Genomic DNA, 12,125 nt, shown 5'->3' on the forward strand with positions numbered 1-12,125 from the left:
TTGCCAAGGGCACTGACACAACCCCATACCATGACAGACCCTGGCTTTTGGACTTGTTGCTGGTAACAGTCTGGATGATCCTTTTCTTCTTTGGTCCGGAGCACACGGCGTCCATTCCTCCTAAAAAATACCTGAAATACTGATTCATCTGACCACAGTACACATTTCCACTGTGTGATGGTCCATCCCAGATGCCTCCGAGCCCAGAGAAGTCGACGGCGCTTCTGGACACTGTTAACATAAGGCTTCCTTTTGGCACAGTACAGTTTTAACTGGCATTTGTGGATGTAACTACGTATTGTGGTACTTGACAAAGTTTTGCCAAAGTAGTCCTGAGCCCATGTGGTGATATCGCTTATAGATGACGATTCTTGATGCAGTGCCGCCTGAGGGATCGGAGATCACGGTTGTTCAGCTTAGGCTTGCGGCCTTGTCCTTTACGCACTGAAATTCCTCCAGATTTCTTGAATCTTGTAATTATGTTATGCACTGTTGAATGTGAAATATCCAAATCTCTTCCTATCTTTCTTTGAGGAACATTGTTTTTAAACATTTCAATAATTTTCTCACATATTTGTTGGCAAACTGGCGATCCTCGGCCCATCTTTGCTCCTAAAGGATTAGATCTTTCTTGGATGCTGCTTTTGTACCAAATCATAATTTCAATCACCTGTTGACATCACCTGTTTCAAATCACATCATTATTTAACCCTTTTACCTCATTACTAGCCCTAAATTGCTCCTGTCCCAACTTTTTTTGAAATGTGTTGCAGGTCTGAATGACAGGAAAGGATGCATATTTACAAATGACATGAAGTTGACCAGACAAAACATGAAATATTTTGTGTTCATATTGTCTGCAATGAAATACAAGTCAAAGTAAATTTAGAAATCCCTTCTTTCTTTTTTTATTTGCGTTTTCCAAACTGTCCCAACTTTTTCTGATTTGGGGTTGTATTAAATATTGTCTTGGTTGTTGTTTTTTCTTTTGCTTTGTAATTTAGTTGTCTTTGCTTGGTCCCATGTTCGATTACAGACAATTAAATTAAAAATTAAAGCAACTCCAAAGGACTTCAGTGTTTTTTGCTTTTCTTGCTGCCTGCCTAGCTACTGCCAAGACCTCCTTATAACATGTGTACCATTCTCAAAACCATTTGAAACACAATAATAACCTGGCTTATACTCGGCTGAAAAAACAAAACAAAAAAAGCATCTTAAACCAGCCTATGCTGATTTGCTGTTCTCACAGCCCTTTCTGGCTGGTCTATTGGCAGGGATTTTAGACATTTTTCAGCTTTGTCAGAGCAGAAGCCTTTTTATGCAAACAGCAACTACAACAGCACAAAAACAGCGAAATGTACATTAAGCGGTTCAGGCTGAATGAGTTTGAATTTAATATGTAGTGTTAGGGGATTTAGTGCAAACCCAAACCAGAATGTTTTAGGAATATCAATACAGTGCAGCCTTGTAAGCACTGTAATTAGACTTGCAAAAAGAAGCCTGTTTTGTACATTTAATATTCATAGATTACCAAGTTCAGAAGTTTGTTTAAATATATATATATATATATATATATATATATATATATATATATATATATATATATATATATATATATATATATATATATATATATATATATATATATATATATATAAACAAAGGTCTAATTTTAGTGTGCAATATATATATTGCAGACTTGATTAACGGCACATTGTTTTTGTGAAAATTACCAACCTTAATTGATCCAAAAGCTACTTTGACATGTTAAAAATATGCTAATTACATTTGTCAGAAGAATTCATAAACATCTACATCGCTGGTGTCAGGGGGCATTTTGACACTTCACAAAACCAATGCTAACGTTTGCACATAACAGGAAGGTTAAAAACAATCATACAATCACATTATATATATATATATATATATATATATATATATATATATATATATATATATATATATATATATATATATATATTGCATATTGAAGCATATTGAAGTTGTAAATAAAGAAACAAATTATTGGAGTATGTATTACAGGAAAATACTATTTCAGTGGTTCTACTTTAAGATTTCACTTTTAATTCAATCTATTACTTGGCAATTATTTGTAATTATTTGTGACATTTACTAGTGAAGTTTGCTATTTCTGAGTGAAAAGTGTTTCTAAGTAAATCTTACATCAGTTATTTTTTTCAGTAGACAAAACAATATGCATTACTGTGAACTAAAAAAGTCTCTGTTGCTGAAAGCAGATTTGTGATGTGATGTGTATAAATAAGTTAGACTGTCAGGGAAAAACAAAACTTTTTGATGATTATTCTTGGCACAGTGTGCCCAATCCTGTCTACTATGTAGCATACTAAGTAGATCATTCCAATTAGGAGAAAACAAGATTAAAGTGGAAAACACAGGAATTTAAAGCAGTAAAGCTGGACAAGCTATGGAAGTTTGTTTCCGCCACAGAATAAAAGCGAGTTTTCTGATTTTATATCACACAATTCTGACTTTATATCTCTCAATTCTGACTTTATATCACACAATTCTGACTTTATATCACACAATTCTGACTTTATATCTCACAATTCTGACTTTATCACACAATTCTGACGTTATATCTTATAATGCTGACTTTATATCTCACAATTCTGACTTTATATCTCACAATTCTGACTTTATGTCACACAATTCTGACTTTATATCACACAATTCTGACTTTATATCACTCAATTCTGACTTTATATCACTCAATTCTGACTTTATATCACACAATTCTGACTTTATATTTCTCAATTCTGACTTTAAATCACACAATTCTGACTTTATATCTCACAATTCTGACTTTATATCACACAATTCTGACTATATCTTATAATTCTGACTTTATATCTCACAATTCTGACTTTATATCACAATTCTGACTTTATATCTTATAATTTTGACTTTATATCACACAATTCTGACTTTATATCTTATAATTCTTACTTTATATCACACAATTCTGACTTTATCACACAATACTGACTTTATATCTTATAATTCTGACTTTATATCTTATAATTCTGACTTTATATCTCACAATTCTGACTTTATATCTTATAATTCTGACTTTATCACACAATTCTGACTTTATCACACAATTCTGACTTTGTCACACAATTCTGACTTTATATCACTCAATTCTGACTTTATATCACACAATTCTGACTTTATATCACACAATTCTGACTTTATATCACACAATTCTGACTTTATATCACACAATTCTGACTTTATATCACACAATTCTGACTTTATATCACACAATTCTGACTTTATATCGCTCAATTCTGACTTTATATCTTATAATTCTGACTTTATATCACACAATTCTGACTTTATATCACTCAATTCTGACTTTATATCACTCAATTCTGACTTTATATCACACAATTCTGACTTTATATTTCTCAATTCTGACTTTAAATCACACAATTCTGACTTTATATCTCACAATTCTGACTTTATATCACACAATTCTGACTATATCTTATAATTCTGACTTTATATCTCACAATTCTGACTTTATATCACAATTCTGACTTTATATCTTATAATTTTGACTTTATATCACACAATTCTGACTTTATATCTTATAATTCTTACTTTATATCACACAATTCTGACTTTATCACACAATACTGACTTTATATCTTATAATTCTGACTTTATATCTTATAATTCTGACTTTATATCTCACAATTCTGACTTTATATCTTATAATTCTGACTTTATCACACAATTCTGACTTTATCACACAATTCTGACTTTATATCACACAATTCTGACTTTATATCACTCAATTCTGACTTTATATCACACAATTCTGACTTTATATCACACAATTCTGACTTTATATCACACAATTCTGACTTTATATCACACAATTCTGACTTTATATCACACAATTCTGACTTTATATCACACAATTCTGACTTTATATCGCTCAATTCTGACTTTATATCTTATAATTCTGACTTTATATCACACAATTCTGACTTTATAACTCGCAATTGTGAGATAAAAAGTTGCAATTGTATTTCTAAATGTTTTATTCTGTGGCGGAAACAAGCTTCCGTACATAACAGACTTTGGTTTCCTGTAATACAACCATCAACAGTGAATGATGGATGGACTGCCACAGGAATGCAAGGACTTTTGTAAGCTAATCTTTATCAATGTCTTGTTAGAAAACAATTCCTAACCTGAAGTGGCCCAAGTTTCACTCTCATCAGGCAGCTTTATTTTAGTTTGAATTTCATGAAAAATATATACTTTTTTCTTTTCTTTTTTTTTAAGAATATTAAAACACTTTTAGTGTCACATATTTTATTGGAGAAGCTTGTAGATGAATACTACTATTCCACCCTTAACAAAATGCTTTATTTTTTATTGTGATCTCAGCCCACATATGCTAGTTTATATATATCGTAGGCAGTGTTGTGGCATGTAGAGCCCTGTGTGAAAGGAATACAAATTCCTGTTCTTTACCGAGATGCACAGGATGATTGGCGAGTCACGCTCCACATAGTTGGGGGACATTCATGTCCTTCTCCAGCCCCTGCCTTTGATCATAACAAGAGAGGCATGTACGACAGAAAAAAGCCATAGCCATACAATCAGAGGCCTTCATTAAACATACCTTAACAACCAATGCGTCTGTTATCATTCAAGATGTTACGCTTAAGTGTGCTGATCAGCATGCATTTAAAAAGCTAAATATAAAAAGAAACGTGAGATGTGTGGGTGTTTTTCATGTCGACAGATCCACAGAGAGAGAGAGACACTTGGCATCAAAGAATTCTTATTCTTCTTTATCACTGCGGAGGTCTGACACCACTTAAGTTTTCTTTTCTCCCAGATGTCATTTGATGTAGTAAAATTAAACCCTAATCTTTATATACAAAATGCAGCTATCAAGAATATGCAATGATAATTGCCTCCTCTCATTTTTGTAGTTTTAAATTTACATTTTAAGAAAAGAAAGCAATTACATTCAAATGACAAATCGATTGTTTCAAAAGGTTCTTCAGCGATAAATTCAATTCAAAAAGAATGTGGCAGGGATTGATTTACAACAGCAAAGACATATTTTATAGTGGAGATAGTTCTAGAAGAGAGAGATGTCTCTTCAACACTTTGTGACAAGTTTGCACTTAAAGGACAGCTAACGAATCAGGAAAAAATACAATACGAGTGCAAAGTGCTGCAAAATGACAAAAGAACTTGGGAAATCAAGTGCACAAATTTTCATTACAAAATATTGCAGTCTACATTCCCATTACCTTCCATTTAATAAACTTAGTGTTGTTGCTGAAGCAGAGCAAAGTATAAAAACTCACAGAAACTCAACTTCATAACATTATTAGGCTATATAAAATTGTTTAGCCGCACAGTGCAATATTTTTCCTTGCTTTTATGGTACTGTCTTTTCAATATAAAAGACAAAGTGAAAAATTCCCTCCCTTCGTAATCTCTTCTCTTCAGATAAAGGGATTCAAAATGATTACAGCCTTAAATTATTTTCTAATCTCACTCGCACAACATAGAGATGTAACGTTTGCCAATTTCGCTCAGTCAAATCCTCAAATCCAGTCATGGAATGGTTTCATCTAATTTCACGTTGTGCTGTACACACAGAAGACCACCGTCTCTCACGGACTGCTCGAAAAAATAAATATCATGAAAATCACATGCTTCATAACAGCTTGAGAATTTCCACACTAATGTTGTGAAAAAGAAGTGTGCATAATTGTATCTAATGTGCACTTGTATACTAGCAGTACTTGAAGATAAAATAATATGGTTTCACTTAATATTTGATGGTCCCTTTAACACATGATGTAAACTATAAGCAATGTTGCACCTGCATGTCTAGTGTATACTCTCATTAGAGTGTTAGTAGAGTATTAGTAGACTGGTATGGGTTATGGTTGAAATAAATTGACATGCTTGCTAATGTTACTTGTAGTTAGTAGAATGTCTTTGGGGAGCATAACAGTAAACAGCTAGCAGATATTAAGCAGACAGTCTGCTAATACTCCAGTTAGTTGACGTGACTTATATTCAACAAAATGTTCAAAAACAACTACACTAAAACAGTATTGTTGGTTTAACTCAAAAAAGTAAGTAACCTGTTGCCTTAAAATTTTGAGTTTATTGAAATTACATTTTTAGTTGATACAATGAAGAGAATTATAAATCATGAAAATAGCACAACTTCACAGCATCTTCACAAATAAAACACACACTATTTGAATATTTGAATAAAGGTTGTCGAGTCTCAACTCTGCAACTTCAATGAATTCACGATTTTAAGACAACCAGGTAACTTATTATTATTATTTTATTTTTACAGTGTAGCAAAATAAATTGTTCCCAATAATATTAATGAATATTACACTTAAGTGCAATAATACTTCAAGAGAGTACACGTTCATGACTTTCACTTTCATGCCTCTTAACACACTTAAGTACGCATTTAAATAGCGGACTTTAATTATGTACATTTATTAAAGTATACATTTTAAATCATTGTGTTTTAATAAGTCGTGCTTAAAATGCATACCCATCAACATAAAAGTCTTTGATTTAATAATTTCCACTTGCAAATTCTGCCATGTAAATAGTGAAACCGCCATGGTGTGATCGCAACTGACTTGAGACTTTTATTGGTTAATTTCTTTCAACCTGGAGTTTAAGAAAAGTTAAACAGAAAATATGGTAGCTTATGTAGGCTGTAACTGCACTTGTGCACGTTACGACCAAAACACAGCCATGACTCATTAAGAGACTTAAGGAACAACCCTTTTGGACCATGTGTCGGGCACGCCGATCATTGTTTCCATCGTTAAACTACCAAAAGTGGATTTGGACTAACTGCACATGCCTTCCGTGCAAGGATGCAAGGAAATAAAATGAAGAAAAAGGAATTAAGGAAATCTTATTTGTACATTCGAATATTCTTGATCACTGAAGCATCACTGGCTTTCTTTGATCAATTTCTGGGTCACAAGCTGGAGCTCGGAGGATCGAGCAAACTAGGAGACATCTATTTGAGTATTGAGAAGACCCTAAGACTAGACAGAACAGACCAAGACAAGAATATGATATTACTCCCTCCCCAGCTGCCAGCCTGGAAAACTTCAACAGAGGAGGGTGGGCGGAGGTTTAGGAGGACAGAAGAACTGACCGACGGGACAACCCAGGATGAAGGAGCCAGGGAGGAGATGATGGAGTTTCCTTTCCTAGCTTCCTTTCCTCGTGTCTTATCTCCAACACTTCAGGATGTGAGGGAAGGAGGCAAGGAAAAGACGCGAGGACGGAGGAATCGAATCAAGTGAAGCGATATACCATCGCTTCCTTTGGCGTCACTTCAAAGCATCATCAAATAATGTGCACCGCTGGATTTAGTTTGCATGTCATAATTCTTGAACTTTAGAGATAACTATTTATATTGTAATAGTTTTTTTTTTTTTTTATTTATTTTTTTTTTTTTTTTTTTTTTATTTATTTATTTATTTATTTTTTTTATGCAAACAGACAAGTACAATATTTACAAAAGAGAAGTAAGATGCAAAATACAAATACAAGGGCCAACAAAACATAACATGCCAGTACGATGTGTGCGTGTGTATGTATGTGTGTGTGTGTGTGTGTGTGTGTGTGTGTGTGTGTGTGTGTGTGTGTGTGTGTGTGTGTGTGTGTTGTGCGTGTAACTGGTGTGGGAGTGTTAATGTATGAATAAAGAATCATGTAGGGAAGTACAACAGACATAACCAAAAAATATATGTGTATAAATAAGGTGACAACAGCAATAGTAATAGCAATATTAATAATAATAACAATAATAATGATAAATCCAATTAATTAGAAATGACAAATAGTATTAATAGTATTATCAGTAGTAGTAATGACAAACATATATACAAATATACTCTTTTCATCCGGAATGAGGGGAAGGTTAAAGGGGTCAGGAAGAGGACAAATAAAAACAATAGTAGTAATAGTAATAATAATATTAATAATGGTAGATATTGATAAAGTCATTAATAGTGATAATAATAGTAGTGGTAACAATGATTTTAATAATAATAACAATAAAAATAATTATAATAATGGTAATATTGATCAGCTATTAATATTGTAATAGTTTCAACCTCCACAAAATATCACATTTGCTGCTGATGAGCTCCATCGGTTTCCGGGAGGACAGGGGAGCGAGGAAACGAGGAAACGAGGAAACGAGGAAACGAGGAGGGATATTCAGAAGCACCCCAGTGATATGACGGTGGGAGGAGCCAGGTGGGAACCCAGACCTGGAGGTCTACTCCCTGACCCGAGCTTGACGGGACCCGAAAAACTGGCGGGTTTCGGGTCGTGTTTGGGCTAATGTTTAATGAACAGCCTCTGGTTCGGGCTAATGTTTAACGAACAGCCTCTGGTTCGGGCTAATGTTTAATGAACAGCCTCTGGTTCAGGTCGGGCTCGGTTTTGTAACTAAGAAAAAATAAATTGTCTATAGTTTGCATGCTTTGCCTGCTTGCGGTGTTGTGACCAGAGAGAGAAAGCAGATAACAGAAATCGCAGATTAAACCTGCATGCGCACACACATGTAAATATATGATTTTTATTTCATCATTATATGATAGGCTATATCATTTATTTCACAAAATGTTTTTAAATGTTTTGGGCATGTGCCACCACTCTCGGGCGCTATTTTAGTCACAACACAGCAGACGACAGAAAGCAAACATGAATAACGCAAAAACCGACTGAGGGAAAACTTATCACAGTTCCATGTGATGATGCAGGAAAAGCTGCACTCTGGAAGAATTATGATCAACTGTCGATGCCGTTCTCTACCGTCAAAACTCGTACTCAGAAGGATATACTGTATTATGTTTAGAGTTTCAGAGAAACCGTTACAACAATGTATCAATGTTTTTTTTTTTTTTTAAATTCACCTTTATTTAACCAGTAAAGTACTCGTTGAGATTAAAAATCTCTTTTTCAAGAGTGTCCTGGCCAAGATAGGCAGCAGTACAACCCCACATACAACACATAATACACAAATAGGAGGAAGAAGACTGCTTAGACTTGTGTGTTTTATTCAGTTTCTTCAACTTCAAAACATTAATCGTGCTCACAGCGTTATAATAAACTCAATAGAAGCAACACAGTTTCTCTTTCCCTCAGTGCTCGTTCTCTTGTGGCTTTTATACCGTCTCTCTGTGCCAATGATTGCAATCAGACAGAGGTGTTTATCATTTGCACTTGACCTAGCCTACTTGCTTACCGCCGCTCTGAAATCACGTGACATTGGCAATCCGAATCATTGATCGATTCATTAATTCATGGCCATTTGAATTGTTATTTGAGGAACACGGAAGAGAAGACAATGCTGAATAAAGTTGTAGTTTTTGATATTTTTGGACCAAAATTAATTTTCGATGCTTCAAGAGATTCTAATGAACCCACTGATATCACATAGCGTTAGACAAAAAGCCCTACGTTATTACGTTCACACATGATAGCCATGCATGCAACACACAATACACATCATTAAGTAACAAACCTCATTACGTGCCCCTTTCTAAGACCTGAAAGTGTGTTTTGTCCAGATAAGTTCTTTAGCCCTGTTAATACAGTGATGTTTTTGTCGTTAAGCCTTTGTGCACTTTGAACAGACAGTAAGGCTTTCGTCCCTCTAAAGACTGTGACATGGCATGAAACCAAGACCCCAGGCAGTGCCATCTGTCAGCATGGCAGCCACACACAGAGTGCTGGAGAACGCCATCAGACTCATACCGTGCAGAGTTCCCTCTTTTTAAATCAAAGAATAATATTAGCTTGTATTTAAGTGTATGTTTAAGTGCATTCAGTTAAGGCCTGTACCATATATTCACATTTATTTAAGTCCATTTTATGGCATGCAGAAAATGCTTTAAACTTCGAATCAGCGTGATCACTTATATAGATGAAATGCTCCTCAGAATGACTGGGACAGTGGGCCACTCGGTTTGCCAAGTGTTTCCATTAGAAACACCCTCATTTCCTCATGCAGATTAGTGGGTCGGGCTTGAAATCCAGGGCAGAGAGTGTAATGAGGAAAGCAAGAGCAGTGCTGTAATGTCACACAATTGACATACGGAAGCCCAGAAGGGCCACAGGGGATTTAAATAAGAGAGCTTTCTCTGACTCTCAGCTGTATTTACTTCACATTCTCATTAGCCTCTCAAACACACGTGCACACACAGGTTGGCTAACATACTAAATCACATGTAAAGTTGAATATAATGTGAACTGTAGCGTGTTGTTTGAAATTATATTTAAAATTAATGTATTTTAAAGGTATAATATAAGTAACTTTTTATGTTCACAGTTAACACATATTTTCATTAAACTTCTTCCAAAATGTGTTTTTTGTCTTATCCAGACTCACTATGGTAAGACTGTTATAAGTTATAATTAAATGTAATAGTTTTAGTTAACAATAAATGCTTGTCAGTACATTCGGCAGTACACTTTATCCATATTTTAAAGACAATAGATGTAATTACATATAGGCCTGGTTTTACAGACAGAGATTAGATTAAGCCAGGATTAGGCCTTAGTTCAATTGGGACATTTGCAGTAAGTAGTATTTTTAAACGTGCCTAAAATACTACTGGTCTGCATATTGAGTCAAAACAATGGCACTGACATATTTTAAAAACTGTCAATGCAAGTTTCTTTCAGTTAAAACAGCTCAAACATGCATTTTAGTCTGGGACTGTGAAATCTGAGGATAAAGATGTGCTTAAATCCTACTTAAGCGAGTCAAAAAAGCTCTCTTAAATTTAGCTAATTGCATATACATTTAAACTATAATACATTTCCATTTATTTGTAAAAAAAAAAAAAAGAAAAAAAAAAAAGAAGAGCAATTAAGTGTCTAAAACATTACATTCAGTTCACACTTAAAGTCCCCATGTAATCAAAACTGAAGTTTTAAATAACAAAATAGTCTGGCTTTTAGCGATACTTATTTATAATAATAATAGTTTTGTATTATTTAGATATAATTTATGTAATTATTATTGCATAAATCCATGACACGTGTACAATTTAGTTTATTATTAAGCACTTAGTATATAGGAAGGGTGACACACAGTGTATGTCAATCTCATGTTAATCTTAAGTACCTACAGAGTAGTATTGTTGACTAGACTTTAGTTTTTATCATATTTATGAAAGAAAGATACGCTGTACTGAGTCTTGGGCGGAGCTAAATAACCATGAGCGCGCAGCTATTCCATTGAGAGCATCTGAAAGCTGTAGACGTGGAAAAAAATAACTAAATTGTCCTAAATAACCAATGGCTATCAATCAGATTCAGCCATACATATATGATCCAGAATCAGATCCAGAGGCTGACGTTGAAGAGAAGCAGCAGCAATAACGTCTACAGCAGGACATCTCTATATGGTAATGTTATGTACTGTAACTGTAAATATTTGCTTAGCGGCTTGTGTAAATGACTAATTTCTACTTTCATTACGTCGTCATAATTTTTTTGTTTTAAAAGGTGTACATGTGGAAAGTGCACATTGCATGCTCCATTGATAAATGAACCGTTCATGTTGTTTACTTGATGTGTTTACTTGGAACCGCTCCATCTTTAAGCATTAGACGATCAGAAAATCCGGAGTTGAACTGGGTCTTGTTTATACAATCATCGCTGATATGAGGGAACAAACTGAACAGGCTTGTCTAAAAACACAACATTGTTGACTTTGTGAAGTCATGTGACCTGTGCAGTGCAGCCATCAACTTCCCTAAAGCCGGGCAAAAAGTGTTGTTGTGCTTTCGCTCTCTCGGTCTGGTTGAAGTGTGCTCACATGCCCTTACCGGAGAAGTGCCCATACAAGGAATTGTTGATGTCATGCAAACCACTACTCAAAAAAAAACCTTCTGAAACTTGTGAGAAACCAATCTTGTAAAAATCTGCAGAGAGAAATCAATATCGCTGCTTCACACACGAGAAGTGATCTCATGTTCAAATTCCTCAGCATGCGATTAACTGTTCGCTGCTGATGTCAC

The sequence above is a fragment of the Pseudorasbora parva genome, chromosome 16 (genome assembly GCF_024679245.1).
Source record: "Pseudorasbora parva isolate DD20220531a chromosome 16, ASM2467924v1, whole genome shotgun sequence".
Classification (NCBI taxonomy): Eukaryota; Metazoa; Chordata; class Actinopteri; order Cypriniformes; family Gobionidae; genus Pseudorasbora; species Pseudorasbora parva.